Source organism: Mesoplodon densirostris, chromosome 4, assembly GCF_025265405.1.
Source record: "Mesoplodon densirostris isolate mMesDen1 chromosome 4, mMesDen1 primary haplotype, whole genome shotgun sequence".
NCBI lineage: Eukaryota > Metazoa > Chordata > Mammalia > Artiodactyla > Ziphiidae > Mesoplodon > Mesoplodon densirostris.
Genome location: NC_082664.1, coordinates 112,926,516 through 112,950,916, shown reverse-complemented (window position 1 = coordinate 112,950,916; position 24,401 = coordinate 112,926,516). Strand labels below are relative to the sequence as shown.

At 53.5% G+C, this 24,401-nt stretch overlaps 9 non-coding genes across 9 annotated transcripts; all 9 read left to right on the top strand.

Moving 5' to 3' along the window:
• The first annotated feature begins 1,287 nt into the window (after positions 1–1,287).
• LOC132490104 (small nucleolar RNA SNORD116) lies at positions 1,288–1,380 on the top strand. Its single transcript, XR_009532465.1, has one exon. It is a non-coding gene; the product is annotated as a small nucleolar RNA SNORD116 (small nucleolar RNA).
• A 2,682-nt stretch (positions 1,381–4,062) lies between these two features.
• LOC132490103 (small nucleolar RNA SNORD116) lies at positions 4,063–4,155 on the top strand. Its single transcript, XR_009532464.1, has one exon. It is a non-coding gene; the product is annotated as a small nucleolar RNA SNORD116 (small nucleolar RNA).
• Positions 4,156–6,839: 2,684 nt separating this feature from the next.
• On the top strand, positions 6,840–6,932 carry LOC132490129 (small nucleolar RNA SNORD116). Its single transcript, XR_009532488.1, has one exon. It is a non-coding gene; the product is annotated as a small nucleolar RNA SNORD116 (small nucleolar RNA).
• Positions 6,933–9,616: 2,684 nt separating this feature from the next.
• LOC132489536 (small nucleolar RNA SNORD116) lies at positions 9,617–9,709 on the top strand. Its single transcript, XR_009531944.1, has one exon. It is a non-coding gene; the product is annotated as a small nucleolar RNA SNORD116 (small nucleolar RNA).
• A 2,683-nt stretch (positions 9,710–12,392) lies between these two features.
• Positions 12,393–12,485, top strand: LOC132489491 (small nucleolar RNA SNORD116). The gene has a single exon (XR_009531901.1). It is a non-coding gene; the product is annotated as a small nucleolar RNA SNORD116 (small nucleolar RNA).
• A 2,680-nt stretch (positions 12,486–15,165) lies between these two features.
• On the top strand, positions 15,166–15,258 carry LOC132490062 (small nucleolar RNA SNORD116). The gene has a single exon (XR_009532425.1). It is a non-coding gene; the product is annotated as a small nucleolar RNA SNORD116 (small nucleolar RNA).
• A 2,684-nt stretch (positions 15,259–17,942) lies between these two features.
• LOC132489909 (small nucleolar RNA SNORD116) lies at positions 17,943–18,035 on the top strand. The gene has a single exon (XR_009532276.1). It is a non-coding gene; the product is annotated as a small nucleolar RNA SNORD116 (small nucleolar RNA).
• A 2,683-nt stretch (positions 18,036–20,718) lies between these two features.
• Positions 20,719–20,811, top strand: LOC132490102 (small nucleolar RNA SNORD116). The gene has a single exon (XR_009532463.1). It is a non-coding gene; the product is annotated as a small nucleolar RNA SNORD116 (small nucleolar RNA).
• A 2,684-nt stretch (positions 20,812–23,495) lies between these two features.
• Positions 23,496–23,588, top strand: LOC132489908 (small nucleolar RNA SNORD116). Its single transcript, XR_009532275.1, has one exon. It is a non-coding gene; the product is annotated as a small nucleolar RNA SNORD116 (small nucleolar RNA).
• The last annotated feature ends 813 nt before the right edge of the window (positions 23,589–24,401 follow it).

The window sequence follows — 24,401 nt, the reverse complement described above, 5'->3', positions numbered from 1 at the left end:
AGGGCATGTAGGACAACACTGTCAAGAATTTGAGTGTTTCCTCCGGGTTCAGGGCCGCCAAACCTGGTGGCTGGATGCTGGCAACATGTGCCTGGGAAGCTAGCCTAGTTTCCGCAGTGGGGTTTGAACGTGGGTCTTGGTTACTGAAGCCCACCACTTCCTGTGGTGGGCATTCCCATGGGTCCTCGCAAAGTGATTTTGCATAGTTGGCAACAATTGGCAGTTGGGCCGAATTTCGTTAGCCCCTTGAGAGGTGCCGGGCTGCATCTTGCCTGTAGCCAGTCGCAGGTCGGCCCGCCCATAGGAGGTTTCCTTGCTCCTAAAAATGATGGGAGTGGCCCCAAGTGCACATTACATATTCTACTAGGTTGCAGGATTTCTGGGTCCATCTATATGTTACACCCACGGTCGGAAATCAGGTCTCGTCAGGGGTTTTTGCGTTGGTCAGAAGGCTTGGCTGTGGAAGAGAGGAAGTCCGTGGCCTATTTCAAAACCCCCTGGGTTTCAAAGTTCACATTCAGTCTGTTGAAGCTTGAAGAGGTCTTTCTCCATTCAGTGGGGGGGTCCAAATCCAGGACGCTGTGTATAAACTCTGGCTTTTATGGTTCGACGTCTCAGGAGAGGGCCACAGGGACACACAGAGAGAAGATGCGGATTCAGAGGCACACAAAGACGTCCACAAGTTCGTCCTCGTGTGCAGTAACAGTCACACATGTGCACATGCGTGAAAACAAAAATATACCCTCTCACGTACAGGGCAACGTACACGCCTTACTTCCTGCAGTCGTGCTGTCACACAAACATTGAGTTCTCTCTAAAGGTAGACGTCCTTGGGAGGCAGGGTCCAAGCTCAAGCCCAGGTAAAAATTCTCATGAATCATGATCTCTGAGTACACCGGTCCAATTCTGAAGCCTGCCTGATTTATGTCCAGTTATCAGGTGCAGGTGCTGGACGAGGCTGGCCGTTGGCAAGACACGAAGACCTACGCGTTGGCTGATGACTGCAGGTGCTAAGGAAAAGTGGAAAAATGACGCGGGGGCATGTTGCTACGCGTGGCTCTGGCTAACTCAGGAAGGTAGGCTTTCACCCACCCTAAGATGTGCCATTGGATATGAGGTTTTCCTCAGACGGTCCCAGTGGCTGCAAGAGTGGATTGACTGTTGCTCTTTCTGAGTGGCCTGTGGGCTGTGGATTCCCCAGGGTTTTGGAGTACTCCGAGGTCATCTCTCCTCTTCAGACCCCCACGGCATGCCCGGTTGTGTTCTGCAGCGTCCCAGCCTGTGCTTGGATCGATGATGACACCCTTGTATGCATTCCTTGGAAAATCTGAACAAAATGAGTGAGAACACTCAACCGTCTCCTCATCGAATCTGAGGTCCAGCACGTTTCGTCTCTCGTGGGTAGGGGAGAGTGAGGAGTGAGGGCTAGCGTCCGCTTCTGACCTGCATGGAAACACACACCAGGGATCCAGAATTCGAGGTGCTCCTATGTGGCGATCCACTGTGCCTTCCCATAAGCTGAGTCATCTACGCATATTAGGTCCCTGCTGAAAGACCGTTGAGGGCATGCGAGGGGGAAGGCTCTCCTGCTGGTCTTCAGAGTCGGAGTGCATGCTGGTGGAGGCCCAGTAAGCTTGCAGCTTGGAAAGGTGTGCTTTGGCCAGGATCACATTTGTGCATGCAACTTCGGGGACTATTTCTGGAAGCCAAAATGAGGAAGCGTCCCTGGTTGGAGCCTGGAGCCTCAGGCCAGGCCTGTGTCCCTCCCTGTCATTTGTTTTGGCGCATTGAAGTTCTTTAGTGCCCAGTGGGGATGGAGCAGTGGGTGGGTGTGGGCTGGGGTTGGTCTTAAACGGAAGGGAGTTGATGGATTAGGGCTAGGTATTGCCCAGGTCGGCTACTCCACTGCAGATCCCGACAGAGTTTTGGCACTAAGTGGGTCATCGTGGAGTGGGGTTAGGACCGAGTGCTGCATTCAAGCCTGCATGGTGGCTGCTGGCCTGCAGAAGATGGCAAGGCATCATGAGGACATGTCCTGTGTGATGTCGTGGGATGGGCTGTCATGATTGGGTTGCAGGGGCTGGCCACGTCTTCCCAAGAATGCGTCCTGTTCGTGATGTGCTGGCATCAGCTGCCCACGAAGGGGATGGCTTTGGCAGTACATGAGGATGTGGTTACATACTTAACCTGCGTAGAGTTGTGATCCCGTTGCCGGAGGTATGTCGCCCAAAGGGTGTCTTGCGGGATGCCGAGAAGTTAGACATGTTGAAGCGTCTGTGCCGCTCACCTTGGGGGTATTTGGGTTATGCGAACATGCCCTTTGGCCACTTTGTTTCCTTGTTTGGGAATGTGCAAAGCGAAAGTGTTTCTCCGAGAGGGCATGATGCGGCCAGCCCTTGTGGCACGCAGGAGTTTTGGATAGCTATTGGTTTATCTGGAGCAGTCCGTTGGCGGAGCAGAGATGCGTTCAGTGTTCTGATGCCAGGTGCGCTGCCATGGACAGCCACTGTGCCCTTTGAAGCTTGCAGGTCCCCTCACGAAGCAGAGTTCTTCTATTGGAAATCGGTCTGTGGTCCTCGGGGAGAGTGCCTTTGATCTCTGTGAGGTTTTCGGTAGTGTCACTCTGTCAGTGAAGAAGTGCCAGGATGCATGGGGTATGGTCAGTGTCATCAAAGTGGTTGTGTTTGTGGTCTGCCATCCCTGATATAGAGTGGCCCCATGTTTGAATGATGTCTGTGGCTTCCAGTAGGTTCAACTTACCTGGTGGGGAGGAGGAGGGCATGTAGGACAACACTGTCAAGAATTTGAGTGTTTCCTCCGGGTTCAGGGCCGCCAAACCTGGTGGCTGGATGCTGGCAACATGTGCCTGGGAAGCTAGCCTAGTTTCCGCAGTGGGGTTTGAACGTGGGTCTTGGTTACTGAAGCCCACCACTTCCTGTGGTGGGCATTCCCATGGGTCCTCGCAAAGTGATTTTGCATAGTTGGCAACAATTGGCAGTTGGGCCGAATTTCGTTAGCCCCTTGAGAGGTGCCGGGCTGCATCTTGCCTGTAGCCAGTCGCAGGTCGGCCCGCCCATAGGAGGTTTCCTTGCTCCTAAAAATGATGGGAGTGGCCCCAAGTGCACATTACATATTCTACTAGGTTGCAGGATTTCTGGGTCCATCTATATGTTACACCCACGGTCGGAAATCAGGTCTCGTCAGGGGTTTTTGCGTTGGTCAGAAGGCTTGGCTGTGGAAGAGAGGAAGTCCGTGGCCTATTTCAAAACCCCCTGGGTTTCAAAGTTCACATTCAGTCTGTTGAAGCTTGAAGAGGTCTTTCTCCATTCAGTGGGGGGGTCCAAATCCAGGACGCTGTGTATAAACTCTGGCTTTTATGGTTCGACGTCTCAGGAGAGGGCCACAGGGACACACAGAGAGAAGATGCGGATTCAGAGGCACACAAAGACGTCCACAAGTTCGTCCTCGTGTGCAGTAACAGTCACACATGTGCACATGCGTGAAAACAAAAATATACCCTCTCACGTACAGGGCAACGTACACGCCTTACTTCCTGCAGTCGTGCTGTCACACAAACATTGAGTTCTCTCTAAAGGTAGACGTCCTTGGGAGGCAGGGTCCAAGCTCAAGCCCAGGTAAAAATTCTCATGAATCATGATCTCTGAGTACACCGGTCCAATTCTGAAGCCTGCCTGATTTATGTCCAGTTATCAGGTGCAGGTGCTGGACGAGGCTGGCCGTTGGCAAGACACGAAGACCTACGCGTTGGCTGATGACTGCAGGTGCTAAGGAAAAGTGGAAAAATGACGCGGGGGCATGTTGCTACGCGTGGCTCTGGCTAACTCAGGAAGGTAGGCTTTCACCCACCCTAAGATGTGCCATTGGATATGAGGTTTTCCTCAGACGGTCCCAGTGGCTGCAAGAGTGGATTGACTGTTGCTCTTTCTGAGTGGCCTGTGGGCTGTGGATTCCCCAGGGTTTTGGAGTACTCCGAGGTCATCTCTCCTCTTCAGACCCCCACGGCATGCCCGGTTGTGTTCTGCAGCGTCCCAGGCTGTGCTTGGATCGATGATGACACCCTTGTATGCATTCCTTGGAAAATCTGAACAAAATGAGTGAGAACACTCAACCGTCTCCTCATCGAATCTGAGGTCCAGCACGTTTCGTCTCTCGTGGGTAGGGGAGAGTGAGGAGTGAGGGCTAGCGTCCGCTTCTGACCTGCATGGAAACACACACCAGGGATCCAGAATTCGAGGTGCTCCTATGTGGCGATCCACTGTGCCTTCCCATAAGCTGAGTCATCTACGCATATTAGGTCCCTGCTGAAAGACCGTTGAGGGCATGCGAGGGGGAAGGCTCTCCTGCTGGTCTTCAGAGTCGGAGTGCATGCTGGTGGAGGCCCAGTAAGCTTGCAGCTTGGAAAGGTGTGCTTTGGCCAGGATCACATTTGTGCATGCAACTTCGGGGACTATTTCTGGAAGCCAAAATGAGGAAGCGTCCCTGGTTGGAGCCTGGAGCCTCAGGCCAGGCCTGTGTCCCTCCCTGTCATTTGTTTTGGCGCATTGAAGTTCTTTAGTGCCCAGTGGGGATGGAGCAGTGGGTGGGTGTGGGCTGGGGTTGGTCTTAAACGGAAGGGAGTTGATGGATTAGGGCTAGGTATTGCCCAGGTCGGCTACTCCACTGCAGATCCCGACAGAGTTTTGGCACTAAGTGGGTCATCGTGGAGTGGGGTTAGGACCGAGTGCTGCATTCAAGCCTGCATGGTGGCTGCTGGCCTGCAGAAGATGGCAAGGCATCATGAGGACATGTCCTGTGTGATGTCGTGGGATGGGCTGTCATGATTGGGTTGCAGGGGCTGGCCACGTCTTCCCAAGAATGCGTCCTGTTCGTGATGTGCTGGCATCAGCTGCCCACGAAGGGGATGGCTTTGGCAGTACATGAGGATGTGGTTACATACTTAACCTGCGTAGAGTTGTGATCCCGTTGCCGGAGGTATGTCGCCCAAAGGGTGTCTTGCGGGATGCCGAGAAGTTAGACATGTTGAAGCGTCTGTGCCGCTCACCTTGGGGGTATTTGGGTTATGCGAACATGCCCTTTGGCCACTTTGTTTCCTTGTTTGGGAATGTGCAAAGCGAAAGTGTTTCTCCGAGAGGGCATGATGCGGCCAGCCCTTGTGGCACGCAGGAGTTTTGGATAGCTAGTGGTTTATCTGGAGCAGTCCGTTGGCGGAGCAGAGATGCGTTCAGTGTTCTGATGCCAGGTGCGCTGCCGTGGACAGCCACTGTGCCCTTTGAAGCTTGCAGGTCCCCTCGCGAAGCAGAGTTCTTCTATTGGAAATCGGTCTGTGGTCCTCGGGGACAGTGCCTTTGATCACTGTGAGGTTCTCGGTAGTGTCACGCTGTCAGTGAAGAAGTGCCAGGATGCATGGGGTATGGTCAGTGTCATCAAAGCAGTCGTGTTTGCGGTCTGCCATCCCTGGTATACAGTGACCCCATGTTTGAATGATGTCTGTGGCTTCCAGTAGGTTCGACTTACCCGGTGGGCAGGAGGAGGGCACGTAGGACAACACTGTCAAGAATTTGAGTGTTTCCTCCGGGTTCAGGGCCGCCAAACCTGGTGGCTGGATGCTGGCAACACGTGCCTGGGAAGCTAGCCTAGTTTCCGCAGTGGGGTTTGAACGTGGGTCTTGGTTACTGAAGCCCACCAATTCCTGTGGTGGGCATTCCCATGGGTCCTCGCAAAGTGATTTGGCATAGTTGGCAACAATTGGCAGTTGGGCCGAATTTCATTAGCCCCTTGAGAGGTGCCGGGCTGCATCTTTCCTGTAACCAATCGCAGGTCGGCCCGCCCATAGGAGGTTTCCTTGCTCCTAAAAATGATGAGAGTGGCCCCAAGTGCACATTACATATTCTACTAGGTTGCAGGATTTCTGGGTCCATCTATATGTTACACCCACGGTCGGAAAGCAGGTCTCGTCAGGTGTTTTTGCATTGGTCAGAAGGCTTGGCTGTAGAAGAGTGGAAGTCCGTGGCCTATTTCAAAACCCCCTGGGTTTCAAAGTTCACATTCAGTCTGTTGAAGCTTGAAGAGGTCTTTCTCCATTCAGTGGGGGGGTCCAAATCCAGGACGCTGTGTATAAACTCTGGCTTTTATGATTCGATGTCTCAGGAGAGGGCCACAGGGACACACAGAGAGCAAGATGCGGATTCAGAGGCACACAAAGACGCCCAAAAGTTCGTCCTCGTGTGCAGTAACAGTCAAACATGCGCACATGCGTGAAAACAAAAATATACCCTCTCACGTACAGGGCAACGTACACGCCTTACTTCCTGCAATCGTGCTGTCAGACAAACATTGAGTTCTCTGTAAAGGTAGACGTCCTTGGGAGGCAGGGTCCGAGCTCAAGCCCAGGTAAAAATTCTCATGAATCATGATCTCTGAGTACACCGGTCCAATTCTGAAGCCTGCCTGATTTATGTCCAGTTATCAGGTGCAGGTGCTGGACGAGGCTGGCCGTCGGCAAAGACAAGAAGACCTACGCGTTGGCCGATGACTGCAGGTGCTAAGGAAAAGTGGAAAAATGACGCGGGGGCATGTTGCTACGCGTGGCTCTGGCTAACTCAGGAAGGTAGGCTTTCACCCACCCTAAGATGTGCCATTGGATATGAGGTTTTCCTCAGACGGTCCCAGTGGCTGCAAGAGTGGATTGACTGTTGCTCTTTCTGAGTGGCCTGTGGGCTGTGGATTCCCCAGGGTTTTGGAGTACTCCGAGGTCATCTCTCCTCTTCAGACCCCCACGGCATGCCCGGTTGTGTTCTGCAGCGTCCCAGCCTGTGCTTGGATCGATGATGATACCCTTGAATGCATTCCTTGGAAAATCTGAACAAAATGAGTGAGAACACTCAACCGTCTCCTCATCGAATCTGAGGTCCAGCACGTTTCGTCTCTCTGGGGTAGGGGAGAGTGAGGAGTGAGGGCTAGCGTCCGCTTCTGACCTGCATGCAAACACACACCAGGGATCCAGAATTCGAGGTGCTCCTATCTGGGGATCCACTGTGTCTGCCCATAAGCTGGGTCATCTACGCATATTAGGTCCCTGCTGAAAGACCGTTGAGGGCATGCGAGGGGGAAGGCTCTCCTGCTGGTCTTCAGAGTCGGAGTGCATGCTGGTGGAGGCCCAGTATGCTTGCAGCTTGGAAAGGTGTGCTTAGGCCAGGATCACGTTTGTGCATGCAGCTTCGGGGGCTATTTCTGGAAGCCAAAATGAGGAAGCGTCCCTGGTTGGAGCCTGGAGCCTCAGGCCAGGCCTGTGTCCCTCCTAGTCATTTGTTTTGGCGCATTGAAGTTCTTTAGTGCCCGGTGGGCATGGAGCAGTGGGTGGGTGTGGGCTGGGATTGGTCTTCAACGGAAGGGAGCTGATGGATTAGGGCTAGGTATTGCCCATGTCGGCTACTCCACTGCAGATCCCGACAGAGTTTTGGCACTAAGTGGGTCATCGTGGAGTGGGGTTAGGACCGAGTGCTGCATTGAAGCCTGCGTGGTGGCTGCTGGCCTGCAGAAGATGGCAAGGCATCATGAGGACATGTCCTGTGTGATGTCGTGGGATGGGCTGTCATGATTGGGTTGCAGGGGCTGGCCACGTCTTCCCAAGAATGCGTCCTGTTCGTGATGTGCTGGCATCAGCTGCCCACGAAGGGGATGGCTTTGGCAGTACATGAGGATGTGGTTACATACTTAACCTGCGTAGAGTTGTGATCCCGTTGCCGGAGGTATGTCGCCCAAAGGGTGTCTTGCGGGATGCCAAGAAGTTAGACATGTTGAAGCGTCTGTGCCGCTCACCTTGGGGGTATTTGGGTTATGCGAACATGCCCTTTGGCCACTTTGTTTCCTTGTTTGGGAATGTGCAAAGCGAAAGTGTTTCTCCGAGAGGGCATGATGCGGCCAGCCCTTGTGGCACGCAGGAGTTTTGGATAGCTATTGGTTTATCTGGAGCAGTCCGTTGGCGGAGCAGAGATGCGTTCAGTGTTCTGATGCCAGGTGCGCTGCCGTGGACAGCCACTGTGCCCTTTGAAGCTTGCAGGTCCCCTCGCGAAGCAGAGTTCTTCTATTGGAAATCGGTCTGTGGTCCTCGGGGAGAGTGCCTTTGATCTCTGGGAGGTTCTCGGTAGTGTCACGCTGTCAGTGAAGAAGTGCCAGGATGCATGGGGTATGGTCAGTGTCATCAAAGCAGTCGTGTTTGCGGTCTGCCATCCCTGGTATACAGTGACCCCGAGTTTGAATAATGTCTGTGGCTTCCAGTAGGTTCGACTTACCCAGTGGGCTGGAGAAGGGCACGTAGAAAAACACTGTCAAGAATTTGAGTGTTTCCTCCGGGTTCAGGGCCGCCAAACCTGGTGGCTGGATGCTGGCAACACGTGCCTGGGAAGCTAGCCTAGTTTCCGCAGTGGGATTTGAACGTGGGTCTTGATTACTGAAGCCCACCACTTCCTGTGGTGGGCATTCCCATGGGTCCTCGCAAAGTGATTTGGCATAGTTGGCAACAATTGGCAGTTGGGCCGAATTTCATTAGCCCCTTGAGAGGTGCCAGGCTGCATCTTGCCTGTAGCCAGTCGCAGGTCGGACCGCCCATAGGAGGTTTCCTTGCTCCTAAAAATGATGGGAGTGGCCCCAAGTGCACATTACGTATTCTACTAGGTTGCAGGATGTCTGTGTCCATCTATATGTTACACCCACGGGCGGAAAGCAGGTCTCGTCAGGTGTTTTTGCGTTGGTCAGAAGGCTTGGCTTTGGAAGATTGGAAGTCCTTGGCCTATTTCAAAACCCCCTGTGTTTCAAAGTTCACATTCAGTCTGTTGAAGCTTGAAGAGGTCTTTCTCCATTCAGTGGGGGGGTCCCAATCCAGGGCGCTGTGTATAAACTCTGGCTTTTATGGTTCGAGGTCTCAGGAGAGGGCCACAGGGACACACAGGGAGCAAGATGCGGATTCAGAGGCACACAAAGAAGCCCACAAGCGCGTCCTCGTGTGCAGTAACAGTCACACACGCGCACATGCCTGAAAACAAAAATATACCCTCTCACGTACAGGCCAACGTACACGCCTTACTTCCTGCAGTCGTGCTGTGAGACAAACATTGAGTTCTCTGTAAAGGTAGACGTCCTTGGGAGGCAGGGTCCGAGCTCAAGCCCAGGTAAAAATTCTCATGAATCATGATCTCTGAGTACACCGGTCCAATTCTGAAGCCTGCCTGATTTATGTCCAGTTCTCAGGTGCAGGTGCTGGACGAGACTGGCCGTCGGCAAAGACAAGAAGACTTACACGTTGGCTGATGACTGCAGGTGCTAAGGAAAAGTGGAAAAATGACACGGGGTCATGTTGCTACGCGTGGCTCTGGCTAACTCAGGAAGGTACGCTTTCACTCACCCTAAGATGTGCCATTGGATATGAGGTTTTCCTCAGACGGTCCCAGTGGCTGCAAGAGTGGATTGACTGTTGCTCTCTCTGAGTGGCCTGAGGGCTGTGGATTCCCCAGGGTTTTGGAGTACTCCGAGGTCATGTCTCCTCTTCAGACCCCCACGGCATGCCCGGTTGTGTTCTGCAGCATCACAGCCTGTGCTTCGATCGATGATGACACCCTTGTATGCATTCCTTGGAAAATCTGAACAAAATGAGTGAGAACACTCTACCGTCTCCTCATCGAATCTGAGGTCCAGCACGTTTCGTCTCTCGGGGGTAGGGCAGAGTGAGGAGTGAGGGCTAGCGTCCCCTTCTGAGCTGCATGCAAACACACACCAGGGATCCAGAATTCGAGGTGCTCCTATCTGTGGATCCACTGTGTCTGCCCATAAGCTGGGTCATCTACGCATATTAGGTCCCTGCTGAAAGACCGTTGAGGGCATGCGAGGGGGAAGGCTCTCCTGCTGGTCTTCAGAGTCGGAGTGCATGCTGGTGGAGGCCCAGTAAGCTTGCAGCTTGGAAAGTTGTGCTTTGGTCAGGATCACGTTTGTGCATGCAGCTTCGGGGGCTATTTCTGGAAGCCAAAATGAGGAAGCGTCCCTGGTTGGAGCCTGGAGCCTCAGGCCAGGCCTGTGTCCCTCCCTGTCATTTGTTTTGGTGCATTGAAGTTCTTTAGTGCCCGGTGGGGATGGAGCAGTGGGTGGGTGTGGGCTGGGGTTGGTCTTCAACGGAAGGGAGCTGATGGATTAGGGCTAGGTATTGCCCAGGTCGGCTACTCCACTGCAGATCCCGACAGAGTTTTGGCACTAAGAGGGTCATCGTGGAGTGGGGTTAGGACCGAGTGCTGCATTGAAGCCTGCATGGTGGCTGCTGGCCTGCAGAAGATGGCAAGGCATCATGAGGACATGTCCTGTGTGATGTCGTGGGATGGGCTGTCATGATTGGGTTGCAGGAGCTGGCCACGTCTTCCCGAGTATGCGTCCTGTTTGTGATGTGCTGGCATCAGCTGCCCACGAAGAGGATGGCTTTGGCAGTACATGAGGATGCGGTTACGTACTTAACCTGCGTAGAGTTGTGATCCCTTTGACGGAGGAATGTCGCCCAAAGGGTGTCTTGCAGGACGCTGAGAAGTCAGACATGTTGAAGTGTCTGTGCCGCTCACCTTGGGGGTATTTGGGTTATGCGAACATGCCCTTTGGCCAATTTGTTTCCTTGTGTGGGAATGTGCAAAGCGAAAGTGTTTCTCCGAGAGGGCATGATGCGGCCATCCCTTGTGGCACGCAGGAGTTTTGGATAGCCAGTGGTTTATCTGGAGCAGTCCGTTGGCGGAGCAGAGATGCGTTCAGTGTTCCGATGCCAGGTGCGCTGCCGTGGACAGCCACTGTGCCCTTTGAAGCTTGCAGGTCCCCTCGTGAAGCAGAGTTCTTCCATTGGAAATCGGTCTGTGGTCCTCGGGGACTGTGCCTTTGATCTCTGGGAGGTTCTCGGTAGTGTCACTCTGTCAGTGAAGAAGTGCCAGGATGTATGGGGTATGTTCAGTGTCATCAAAGCAGTCGTGTTTGCGGTCTGCCATCCCTGGTATACAGTGACCCCGTGTTTGAATGATGTCTGTGGCTTCCAGTAGGTTCGACTTACCCGGTGGGCAGGAGGAGGGCACGTAGGACAACACTGTCAAGAATTTGAGTGTTTCCTCCGGTTCAGCGCCGCCAAACCTGGTGGCTGGGTGCTGGCAACATGTGCCTGGGAAGCTAGCCTAGTTTCCACAGTGGGGTTTCAACGTGGGTCTTTGTTACTGAAGCCCACCACTTCCTGTGGTGGGCATTCCCATGGGTCCTCGCAAAGTGATTTGGCATAGTTGGCAACAATTGGCAGTTGGGCCGAATTTCGTTAGCCCCTTGAGAGGTGCCAGGCTGCATCTTGCCTGTAGCCAGTCGCAGGTCGGACCGCCCATAGGAGGTTTCCTTGCTCCTAAAAATGATGGGAGTGGCCCCAAGTGCACATTACATATTCTACTAGGTTGCAGGATTTCTGGGTCCATCTATATGTTACACCCACGGTCGGAAAGCATGTCTCGTCAGGTGTTTTTGCGTTGGTCAGAAGGCTTGGCTGTGGAAGAGTGGAAGTCCGTGGCCTATTTCAAAACCCCCTGGGTTTCAAAGTTCACATTCAGTCTGTTGAAGCTTGAATAGGTCTTTCTCCATTCAGTGGGGGGGTCCAAAGCCAGGGCACTGTGTATAAACTCTGGCTTTTATGGTTCGAGGTCTAAGGAGAGGGCCACAGGGACACACTGGGAGCAAGATGCGGATTCAGAGGCACACAAAGAAGCCCACAAGCGCGCCCTCGTGTGCAGTAACAGTCACACACGCGCACATGCGTGAAAACAAAAATATACCCTCTCACGTACAGGCCAACGTACACGCCTTACTTCCTGCAGTCGTGCTGTCAGACAAACATTGAGTTCTCTGTAAAGGTAGACGTCCTTGGGAGGCAGGGTCCGAGCTCAAGCCCAGGTAAAAATTCTCATGAATCATGATCTCTGAGTACACCGGTCCAATTCTGAAGCCTGCCTGATTTATGTCCAGTTCTCAGGTGCAGCTGCTGGACGAGGCTGGCCGTCGGCAAAGACAAGAAGAACTACGCATTGGCTGATGACTGCAGGTGCTACAGAAAAGTGGAAACATGACGCGGGGGCATGATCCTACGCGTGGCTCTGGCTAACTCAGGAAGGTAGGCTTTCACCCTCCCTAAGATGTGCCTTTGGATATGAGGTTTTCCTCAGACGGTCCCAGTGGCTGCAAGAGTGGATTGACTGTTGCTCTTTCTGAGTGGCCTGAGGGCTGTGGATCCCCCAGGGTTTTGGAGTACTCCGAGGTCATCTCTCCTCTTCAGACCCCCACGGCATGCCCGGGTGTGTTCTGAAGCATCCCAGCCTGTGCTTGGATCGATGATGACACCCTTGTACGCATTCCTTGGAAAATCTGAACAAAATGAGTGAGAACACTCAACCGTCTCCTCTTCGAATCTGAGGTCCAGCACGTTTCGTCTCTCGGAGTAGGGGAGAGTGAGGAGTGAGGGCTAGCGTCCGCTTCTGACCTGCATGGAAACACACACAAGGGATCCAGAATTCGAGGTGCTCCTATGTGGGGATCCACTGTGTCTGCCCATAAGCTGGGTCATCTACGCATATTAGGTCCCTGCTGAAAGACCGTTGAGGGCATGCGAGGGGGAAGGCTCTCCTGCTGGTCTTCAGAGTCAGAGTGCATGCTGGTGGAGGCCCAGTAAGCTTGCAGCTTGGAAAGGTGTGCTTTGGCCAGGATCACGTTTGTGCATGCAGCTTCGGGGGCTATTTCTGGAAGCCAAAATGAGGAAGCGTCCCTGGTTGGAGCCTGGAGCCTCAGGCCAGTCCTGTGTCCCTCCCTGTCATTTGTTTTGGTGCATTGAAGTTCTTTAGTGCCCGGTGGGGATGGAGCAGTGGGTGGGTGTGGGCTGGGGTTGGTCTTCAATGGAAGGGAGCTGATGGATTAGGGCTAGGTATTGCCCAGGTCGGCTACTCCACTGCAGATCCCGACAGAGTTTTGGCACTAAGTGGGTCATCGTGGAGTGGGGTTAGGACCGAGTGCTGCATTCAAGCCTGCATGGTGGCTGCTGGCCTGCAGAAGATGGCAAGGCATCATGAGGACATGTCCTGTGTGATGTCATGAGATGGGCTGTGATTTTTGGGTTGTAGGAGCTGGCCACCTATTCCCAAGAATGTGTCCTGTTCGTGATGTGCTGGCATCAGCTGCCCACGAAGGGGATGGCTTTGGCAGTATATGAGGATGCGGTTACGTACTTAACCTGCGTAGAGTTGTGATCCCGTTGCCGGAGGAATGTCGCCCAAAAGGTGTCTTGCGGGACACCGAGAAGTTAGACATGTTGAAGCGTCTGTGCCGCTCACCTTGCGGGTATTTGGGTTATGCGAACATGCCCTTTGGCCACTTTGTTTCCTTGTTTGGGAATGTGCAAAGCGAAAGTGTTTCTCCGAGAGGGCATGATGCGGCCAGCCCTTGTGGCACTCAGGAGTTTTGGATAGCTAGTGGCTTATCTGGAGCAGTCCTTTGGCGGAGCACAGATGCGTTCAGTGTTCCGATGCCAGGTTCGCAGCCGTGGACAGCCACTGTGCCCTTTGAAGCTTGCAGGTCCCCTCGCGAAGCAGAGTTCTTCCATTGGAAATCGGTCTGTGGTCCTCTGGGAGAGTGCCTTTGATCTCTGTGAGGTTCTCGGTAGTGTCACTCTGTCAGTGAAGAAGTGCCAGGATGCATGGGGTATGGTCAGTGTCATCAAAGCAGTCGTGTTTGCGGTCTGCCATCTCTGGAATATAGTGACCCCGTGTTTGAATGATGTCTGTGGCTTCCAGTTGGTTCGACTTACCCGGTGGGCAGGTGGAGGGCACGTAGGACAACACTGTCAAGAATTTGAGTGTTTCCTCCGGGTTCAGGGCCGCCAAACCTGGTGGCTAGATGCTGGCAACACGTGCCTGGGAAGCTAGCCTAGTTTGCGAAGTGGGGTTTGAATGTGGGTCTTGGTTACTGAAGCCCACCACTTCCTGTGGTGGGCATTCCCATGGGTCCTTGCAAAGTGATTTGGCATAGTTGGCAACAATTGGCAGTTGGGCCGAATTTCGTTAGCCCCTTGAGAGGTGCCGGGCTGCATCTTGCCTGTAGCCAGTCGCAGGTCGGCCCGCCCATAGGAGGTTTCCTTGCTTCTAAAAATGATGGGAGTGGCCCCAAGTGCACATTACATATTCTACTAGGTTGCAAGATTTCTGGGTCCATCTATATGTTACACCCACGGTCAGAAAGCAGGTCTCGTCAGGTGTTTGTGCGTTGGTCAGAAGGCTTGGCTGTGGAAGAGTGGAAGTCCGTGGCCTATTTCAAAACCCACTGGGTTTCAAAGTTCACATTCAGTCTGTTGAAGCTTGAAGAGGTCTTCCTCCTTTCAGTGGGGGGTCCAAATCCAGGGCGCTGTGTATTATCTCTGGCTTTTATGGTTCGAGGTCTCAGGAGAGGGCCACAGGGAAACACAGAGAGCAAGATGCAGATTCAGAGGCACACAAAGAAGCCCACAAGTGCATCCTCGTGTGCAGTAACAGTCACACGCGCACATGCGTGAAAACAAAAATATACCCTCTCACGTACTGGCCAACGTACATGCCTTACTTCCTGCAGTCGTGCTGTCAGACAAACATTGAGTTATCTGTAAAGGTAGACGTCCTTGGGAGGCAGGGTCCGAGCTCAAGCCCAGGTAAAAATTCTCATGAATCATGATCTCTGAGTACACCAGTCCAATTCTGAAGCCTGCATGATTTATGTCCAGTTATCAGGTGCAGGTGCTGGACGAGGCTGGCCGTCGGCAAAGACAAGAAGACCTACGCGTTGGCTGATGACTGCAGGTGCTAAGGAAAAGTGGAAAAATGATGCGGGGGCATGTTGCTACGCGTAGCTCTGGCTAACTCAGGAAGGTAGGCTTTCACCCACCCTAAGATGTGCCATTGGATATGAGGTTTTCCTCAGACGGTCCCAGTGGCTTCAAGAGTGGATTGACTGTTGCTCTTTCTGAGTGGCCTGTGGGCTGTGGATTCCCCAGGGTTTTGGAGTACTCCGAGGTCATCTCTCCTCTTCAGACCCCCACGGCATGCCCGGTTGTGTTCTGCAGCGTCCCAGCCTGTGCTTGGATCGATGATGACACCCTTGAATGCATTCCTTGGAAAATCTGAACAAAATGAGTGAGAACACTCTACCGTCTCCTCATCGAATCTGAGGTCCAGCACGTTTCGTCTCTCGGGGGTAGGGGAGAGTGAGGAGTGAGGGCTAGCGTCCGCTTCTGACCTGCATGCAAACACACACCAGGTATCCAGAATTCGAGGTGCTCCTCTCTGGGGATCCACTGTGTGTGCCCATAAGCTGGGTCATCTACGCATATTAGGTCCCTGCTGAAAGACCGTTGAGGGCATGCGAGGGGGAAGGCTCTCCTGCTGGTCTTCAGAGTCGGAGTGCATGCTGGTGGAGGCCCAGTAAGCTTGCACCTTGGAAAGTTGTGCTTTGGCCAGGATCACGTTTGTGCATGCAGCTTCGGGGGCTATTTCTGGAAGCCAAAATGAGGAAGCGTCCCTGGTTGGAGCCTGGAGCCTCAGGCCAGGCCTGTGTCCCTCCCTGTCATTTGTTTTGGTGCATTGAAGTTCTTCAGTGCCCCGTGGGGATGGAGCAGTGGGTGGGTGTGGGCTGGGGTTGGTCTTCAACTGAAGGGAGCTGATGGATTAGGGCTAGGTATTGCCCAGGTCGGCTACTCCACTGCAGATCCCGACAGAGTTTTGGCACTAAGAGGGTCATCGTGGAGTGGGGTTAGGACCGAGTGCTGCATTGAAGCCTGCATGGTGGCTGCTGGCCTGCAGAAGATGGCAAGGCATCATGAGGACATGTCCTGTGTGATGTCGTGGGATGGGCTGTCATGATTGGATTGCAGGAGCTGGCCACGTCTTCCCAAGTATGCGTCCTGTTTGTGATGTGCTGGCATCAGCTGCCCACGAAGAGGATGGCTTTGGCAGTACATGAGGATGTGGTTACGTACTTAACCTGCGTAGAGTTGTGATCCCTTTGACGGAGGAATGTCGCCCAAAGGGTGTCTTGCGGGACGCCGAGAAGTCAGACATGTTGAAGCGTCTGTGCCGCTCACCTTGGGGGTATTTGGGTTATGCGAACATGCCCTTTGGCCAATTTGTTTCCTTGTGTGGGAATTTGCAAAGCAAAAGTGTTTCTCCGAGAGGGCATGATGCGGCCAGCCCTTGTGGCACGCAGGAGTTTTGGATAGCCAGTGGTTTATCTGGAGCAGTCCGTTGGCAGAGCAGAGATGCGTTCAGTGTTCCGATGCCAGGTGCGCTGCCGTGGACAGCCACTGTGTCCTTTGAAGCTTGCAGGTCCCCTCGCGAAGCAGAGTTCTTCCATTGGAAATCTGTCTGTGGTCCTCGAGGTGAGTGCCTTTGATCTCTGGGAGGTTCTCGGTAGTGTCACTCTGTCAGTGAAGAAGTGCCAGGATGTATGGGGTATGTTCAGTGTCATCAAAGCAGTCGTGTTTGCGGTCTGCCATCACTGGTATACAGTGACCCCGTGTTTGAATGAAGTCTGTGGCTTCCAGTAGGTTCGACTTACCCGGTGGGCAGGAGGAGGGCACATAGGACAACACTGTCAAGAATTTGAGTGTTTCCTCCGGGTTCAGGGCCGCCAAACCTGGTGGCTGGATGCTGGCAACACATGCCTGGGAAGCTAGCCTAGTTTCCACAGTGGGGTTTGAACGTGGGTCTTGGTTACTGAAGCCCACCACTTCCTGTGGTGGGCATTCCCATGGGTCCTCGCACAGTGATTTGGCATAGTTGGCAACAATTGGCAGTTGGGCCGAATTTCGTTAGCCCCTTGAGAGGTGCCGGGCTGCATCTTGCCTGTAGCCAGTCTCAGGTCCGCCCGCACATAGGAGGTTTCCTTGCTCCTAAAAATGATTGGAGTGGCCCCAAGTGCACATTACGTATTCTACTAGGTTGCAGGATTTCTGGGTCCATCTATATGTTACACCCACGGTCGGAAAGCAGGTCTCGTCAGGTGTTTTTGCGTTGGTCAGAAGGCTTGGCTTTGGAAGATTGGAAGTCCCTGGCCTATTTCAAAACCCCCTGGGTTTCAAAGTTCACATTCAGTCTGTTGAAGCTTGAAGAGGTCTTTCTCCATTCAGTGGGGGGGTCCAAATCCAGGGCGCTGTGTATAAACTCTGGCTTTTATGCTTCGAGGTCTCAGGAGAGGGCCACAGGGACACACAGGGAGCAAGATGTTGATTCAGAGGCACACAAAGAAGCCCACAAGCGCGTCCTCGTGTGCAGTAACAGTCACACACGCGCACATGCGTGAAAACAAAAATATACCCTCTCACGTACCGGCCAACGTACACGCCTTACTTCCTGCAGTCGTGCTGTCAGACAAACATTGAGTTCTCTGTAAAGGTAGACGTCCTTGGGAGGCAGGGTCCGAGCTCAAGCCCAGGTAAAAATTCTCATGAATCATGATCTCTGAGTACACCGGTCCAATTCTGAAGCCTGCCTGATTTATGTCCAGTTCTCAGGTGCAGCTGCTGGACGAGGCTGGCCGTCGGCAAAGACAAGAAGACCTACGCGTTGGCTGATGACTGCAGGTGCTAAGGAAAAGTGGAAAAATGACGCGGGGTCATGTTGCTACGCGTGGCTCTGGCTAACTCAGGAAGGTAGGCTTTCACTCACCCTAAGATGTGCCATTGGATATGAGGTTTTCCTCAGACGGTCCCAGTGGCTGCAAGAGTGGATTGACTGTTGCTCTTTCTGAGTGGCCTGCTGGCTGTGGATTCCCCAGGGTTTTGGAGTACTCCGAGGTCATCTCTCCTCTTCAGACGACCACGGCATGCCTGGTTGTGTTCTGCAGCATCCCAGCCTGTGCTTGGATCGATGATGACACCCTTGTATGCATTCCTTGGAAAATCTGAACAAAATGAGTGAGAACACTCTACCGTCTCCTCATCGAATCTGAGGTCCAGCACGTTTCGTCTATCGGGGGTAGGGGAGAATGAGGAGTGAGGGCCAGCGTCCCCTTCTGACCTGCATGCAAACACACACCAGGGTTCCAGAATTCGAGGTCCTCCTATCTGGGGGTCCACTGTGTCTGCCCATAAGCTGGGTCATCTATGCATATTAGGTCCCTGCTGAAAGACCGTTGAGGGCATGCGAGGTGGAAGGCTCTCCTGCTGGTCTTCAGAGTCGGAGTGCATGCTGGTGTAGGCCAAGTAAGCTTGCAGCTTGGAAAGTTGTGCTTTGGCCAGGATCTCGTTTGTGCATGCAGCTTCGGGGGCTATTTCTGGAAGCCAAAATGAGGAAGCGTCCCTGGTTGGAGCCTGGAGCCTCAGGCCAGGCCTGTGTCCCTCCCTGTCATTTGTTTTGGCGCATTGAAGTTCTTTAGTGCCCGGTGGGGATGGAGCAGTGGGTGGGTGTGGGCTGGGCTTGGTCTTCAACGGAAGGGAGCTGATGGATTAGGGCTAGGTATTGCCCATGTCGGCTACTCCACTGCAGATCCCGACAGAGTTTTGGCACTAAGTGGGTCATCGTGGAGTGGGGTTAGGACCGAGTGCTGCATTGAAGCCTGCGTGGTGGCTGCTGGCCTGCAGAAGGTGGCAAGGCATCATGTGGACATGTCCTGTGTGATGTCGTGGGATGGGCTGTCATGATTGGGTTGCAGGAGCTGCCCACGTCTTCCCAAGAATGCGTCCTGTTTGTGATGTGCTGGCATCAGCTGCCCACGAAGAGGATGGCTTTGGCAGTACATGAGGATGCGGTTACGTACTTAACCTGTGTAGAGTTGTGATCCCTTTGCCGGAGGAATGTCGCCCAAAGTGTGTCTTGCGGGACGCTGAGAAGTTAGACATGTTGAAGCGTCTGTGCCGCTCACCTTGCGGGTATTTGGTTTATGCGAACGTGCCCTTTGGCCACTTTGTTTCCTTGTTTGGGAATGTGCAAAGCGAAAGTGTTTCTCCGAGAGGGCATGATGCGGCCAGCCCTTGTGGCACGCAGGAGTTTTGGATAGCTAGTGGTTTATCTGGAGCAGTCCGTTGGCGGAGCAGAGATGCGTTCAGTGTTCTGATGCCAGGTGCGCTGCCGTGGACAGCCACTGTGCCCTTTGAAGCTTGCAGGTCCCCTCACGAAGCAGAGTTCTTCTATTGGAAATCGGTCTGTGGTCCTCGGGGAGAGTGCCTTTGATCTCTGTGAGGTTTTCGGTAGTGTCACTCTGTCAGTGAAGAAGTGCCAGGATGCATGGGGTATGGTCAGTGTCATCAAAGTGGTTGTGTTTGCGGTATGCCATCCCTGATATAGAGTGACCCCATGTTTGAATGATGTCTGTGGCTTCCAGTAGGTTCAACTTACCCGGTGGGGAGGAGATGGGCATGTAGGACAACACTGTCAAGAATTTGAGTGTTTCCTCCGGGTTCAGGGCCGCCAAACCTGGTGGCTGGATGCTGGCAACATGTGCCTTGGAAGCTAGCCTAGTTTCCGCAGTGGGGTTTGAACGTGGGTCTTGGTTACTGAAGCCCACCACTTCCTGTGGTGGGCATTCCCATGGGTCCTCGCAAAGTGATTTTGCATAGTTGGCAACAATTGGCAGTTGGGCCGAATTTCGTTAGCCCCTTGAGAGGTGCCGGGCTGCATCTTGCCTGTAGCCAGTCGCAGGTCGGCCCGCCCATAGGAGGTTTCCTTGCTCCTAAAAATGATGGGAGTGGCCCCAAGTGCACATTACATATTCTACTAGGTTGCAGGATTTCTGGGTCCATCTATATGTTACACCCACGGTCGGAAATCAGGTCTCGTCAGGGGTTTTTGCGTTGGTCAGAAGGCTTGGCTGTGGAAGAGAGGAAGTCCGTGGCCTATTTCAAAACCCCCTGGGTTTCAAAGTTCACATTCAGTCTGTTGAAGCTTGAAGAGGTCTTTCTCCATTCAGTGGGGGGGGTCCAAATCCAGGACGCTGTGTATAAACTCTGGCTTTTATGGTTCGACGTCTCAGGAGAGGGCCACAGGGACACACAGAGAGAAGATGCGGATTCAGAGGCACACAAAGACGTCCACAAGTTCGTCCTCGTGTGCAGTAACAGTCACACATGTGCACATGCGTGAAAACAAAAATATACCCTCTCACGTACAGGGCAACGTACACGCCTTACTTCCTGCAGTCGTGCTGTCACACAAACATTGAGTTCTCTCTAAAGGTAGACGTCCTTGGGAGGCAGGGTCCAAGCTCAAGCCCAGGTAAAAATTCTCATGAATCATGATCTCTGAGTACACCGGTCCAATTCTGAAGCCTGCCTGATTTATGTCCAGTTATCAGGTGCAGGTGCTGGACGAGGCTGGCCGTTGGCAAGACACGAAGACCTACACGTTGGCTGATGACTGCAGGTGCTAAGGAAAAGTGGAAAAATGACGCGGGGGCATGTTGCTACGCGTGGCTCTGGCTAACTCAGGAAGGTAGGCTTTCACCCACCCTAAGATGTGCCATTGGATATGAGGTTTTCCTCAGACGGTCCCAGTGGCTGCAAGAGTGGATTGACTGTTGCTCTTTCTGAGTGGCCTGTGGGCTGTGGATTCCCCAGGGTTTTGGAGTACTCCGAGGTCATCTCTCCTCTTCAGACCCCCACTGCATGGCCGGTTGTGTTCTGCAGCGTCCCAGGCTGTGCTTGGATCGATGATGACACCCTTGTATGCATTCCTTGGAAAATCTGAACAAAATGAGTGAGAACACTCAACCGTCTCCTCATCGAATCTGAGGTCCAGCACGTTTCGTCTCTCGGGGGTAGGGGAGAGTGAGGAGTGAGGGCTAGCGTCCGCTTCTGACCTGCATGGAAACACACACCAGGGATCCAGAATTCGAGGTGCTCCTATGTGGCGATCCACTGTGTCTGCCCATAAGCTGGGTCATCTACGCATATTAGGTCCCTGCTGAAAGACCGTTGAGGGCATGCGAGGGGGAAGGCTCTCCTGCTGGTCTTCAGAGTCGGAGTGCATGCTGGTGGAGGCCCAGTAAGCTTGCAGCTTGGAAAGGTGTGCTTTGGCCAGGATCACATTTGTGCATGCAGCTTCGGGGACTATTTCTGGAAGCCAAAATGAGGAAGCGTCCCTGGTTGGAGCCTGGAGCCTCAGGCCAGGCCTGTGTCCCTCCCTGTCATTTGTTTTGGCGCATTGAAGTTCTTTAGTGCCCGGTGGGGATGGAGCAGTGGGTGGGTGTGGGCTGGGGTTGGTCTTCAACGGAAGGGAGCTGATGGATTAGGGCTAGGTATTGCCCAGGTCGGCTACTCCACTGCAGATCCCGACAGAGTTTTGGCACTAAGTGGGTCATCGTGGAGTGGGGTTAGGACCGAGTGCTGCATTCAAGCCTGCATGGTGGCTGCTGGCCTGCAGAAGATGGCAAGGCATCATGAGGACATGTCCTGTGCGATGTCGTGGGATGGGCTGTCATGATTGGGTTGCAGGAGCTGGCCACGTCTTCCCAAGTATGCGTCCTGTTTGTGATGTGCTGGCATCAGCTGCCCACGAAGAGGATGGCTTTGGCAGTACATGAGGATGTGGTTACGTACTTAACCTGCCTAGAGTTGTGATCCCTTTGCCGGAGGAATGTCGCCCAAAGTGTGTCTTGCGGGACGCCGAGAAGTCAGACATGTTGAAGCGTCTGTGCCGCTCACCTTGGGGGTATTTGGGTTATGCGAACATGCCCTTTGGCCACTTTGTTTCCTTGTGTGGGAATGTGCAAAGCGAAAGTGTTTCTCCGAGAGGGCATGATGCGGCCAGCCCTTGTGGCACGCAGGAGTTTTGGATAGCCAGTGGTTTATCTGGAGCAGTCCGTTGGCGGAGCAGAGATGCGTTCAGTGTTCCGATGCCAGGTGCGCTGCCGTGGACAGCCACTGTGCCCTTTGAAGCTTGCAGGTCCCCTCGTGCAGCAGAGTTCTTCCATTGGAAATCGGTCTGTGGTCCTCGAGGAGAGTGCCTTTGATCTCTGGGAGGTTCTCGGTAGTGTCACTCTGTCAGTGAAGAAGTGCCAGGATGTATGGGGTATGGTCAGTGTCATCAAAGCAGTCGTGTTTGCGGTCTGCCATCTCTGGTATAGAGTGACCCCGTGTTTGAATGATGTCTGTGGCTTCCAGTAGGTTCGACTTACCCGGTGGGCAGGAGGAGGGCACGTAGGACAACACTGTCAAGAATTTGAGTGTTTCCTCCGGGTTCAGGGCCGCCAAACCTGGTGGCTGGATGCTGGCAACACGTGCCTGGGAAGCTAGCCTAGTTTCCGCAGTGGGGTTTGAACGTGGGTCTTGATTACTGAAGCCCACCACTTCCTGTGGTGGGCATTCCTATGGGTCCTCGCAAAGTGATTTGGCATAGTTGGCAACAATTGGCAGTTGGGCCGAATTTCGTTAGCCCCTTGAGAGGTGACGGGCTGCATCTTGCCTGTAGCCAGTCGCAGGTCGGCCCGCCCATAGGAGGTTTCCTTGGTCCTAAAAATGATGGGAGTGGCCCCAAGTGCACATTACATATTCTACTAGGTTGCAGGATTTCTGGGTCCATCTATATGTTACACCCACTGTCGGAAAGCAGGTCTCGTCAGGTGTTTGTGCGTTGGTCAGAAGGCTTGGTTGTGGAAGAGTGGAAGTCCGTGGCCTATTTCAAAACCCCCTGGGTTTCAAAGTTCACATTCAGTCTGTTGAAGCTTGAAGAGGTCTTTCTCCATTCAGTGTGGGGTTCCAAATCCAGGACGCTGCGTATAAACTCTGGCTTTTATGGTTCGAGGTCTCAGGAGAGGGCCACAGGGACACACAGAGAGCAAGGTGCGGATTCAGAGGCACACAAAGACGCCCACAAGCGCGTCCTCGTGTGCAGTAACAGTCACACAAGCGCACATGCGTGAAAACAAAAATATACCCTCTCACGTACCAGCCAAGATACACACCTTACTTCCTGCAGTCGTGCTGTCAGACAAACATTGAGTTATCTGTAAAGGTAGACGTCCTTGGGAGGCAGGTTTCGAGCTCAAGCCCAGGTAAAAATTCTCATGAATCATGATCTCTGAGTACACCGGTCCAATTCTGAAGCCTGCCTGATTTATGTCCAGTTCTCAGGTGCAGCTGCTGGACGAGGCTGGCCGTCGGCAAAGACAAGAAGACCTACGCGTTGGCTGATGACTGCAGGTGCTAAGGAAAAGAGGAAAAATGATGCGGGGGCATGTTGCTACGCGTGGCTCTGGCTAACTCAGGAAGGTAGGCTTTCACCCACCCTAAGATGTGCCATTGGATATGAGGTTTTCCTCAGACGGTCCCAGTGGCTGCAAGAGTGGATTGACTGTTGCTCTTTCTGAGTGGCCTGAGGGCTGTGGATTCCCCAGGGTTTTGGAGTACTCCGAGGTCATCTCTCCTCTTCAGACCCCCACGGCATGCCCGGTTGTGTTCTGCAGCGTCCCAGCCTGTGCTTGGATCGATGATGACACCCTTGTATGCATTCCTTGGAAAATCTGAACAAAATGAGTGAGAACACTCTACCGTCTCCTCATCGAATCTGAGGTCCAGCACTTTTCGTCTCTCGGGGGTAGGGGAGAGTGAGGAGTGAGTGCCAGCGTCCCCTTCTGACATGCATGCAAACACACACCAGGGTTCCTGAATTCGAGGTGCTCCTCTATGGGGGTCCACTGTGTCTGCCCATAAGCTGGGTCATCTACGCATATTAGGTCCCTGCTGAAAGACCATTGAGGGCATGCGAGGGGGAAGGCTCTCCTGCTGGGCTTCAGAGTCGGAGTGCGTGCTGGTGCAGGCACAGGAAGCTTGCAGCTTGGAAAGGTGTGCTTTGGCCAGGATCACATTTGTTCATGCAGCTTCGGGGGGTATTTCTGGAAGCCAAAATGAGGAAGCGTCCCTGGTTGGAGCCTGGAGCCTCAGGCCAGGCCTGTGTCCCTCCTAGTCATTTGTTTTGGCACGTTGAAGTTCTTTAGTGCCAGGTGGGGATGGAGCAGTGGTTGGGTGTGGGCTGGGGTTGGTCTTCAACGGAAGGGAGCTGATGAATTAGGGCTAGGTATTGCCCATGTCGGCTACTCCACTGCAGATCCCGACAGAGTTTTGGCACTAAGTGGGTCATCGTGGAGTGGGGTTAGGACCGAGTGCTGCATTGAAGCCTGCGTGGTGGCTGCTGGCCTGCAGAAGATGGCAAGGCATCATGAGGACATGTCCTGTGTGATGTCGTGGGATGGGCTGTCATGATTGGGTTGCAGGGGCTGGCCAAGTCTTCCCAAGAATGCGTCCTATTCGTGATGTGCTGGCATCAGCTGCCCACGAAGGGGATGGCTTTGGCAGTACATGAGGATGTGGTTACATACTTAACCTGCGT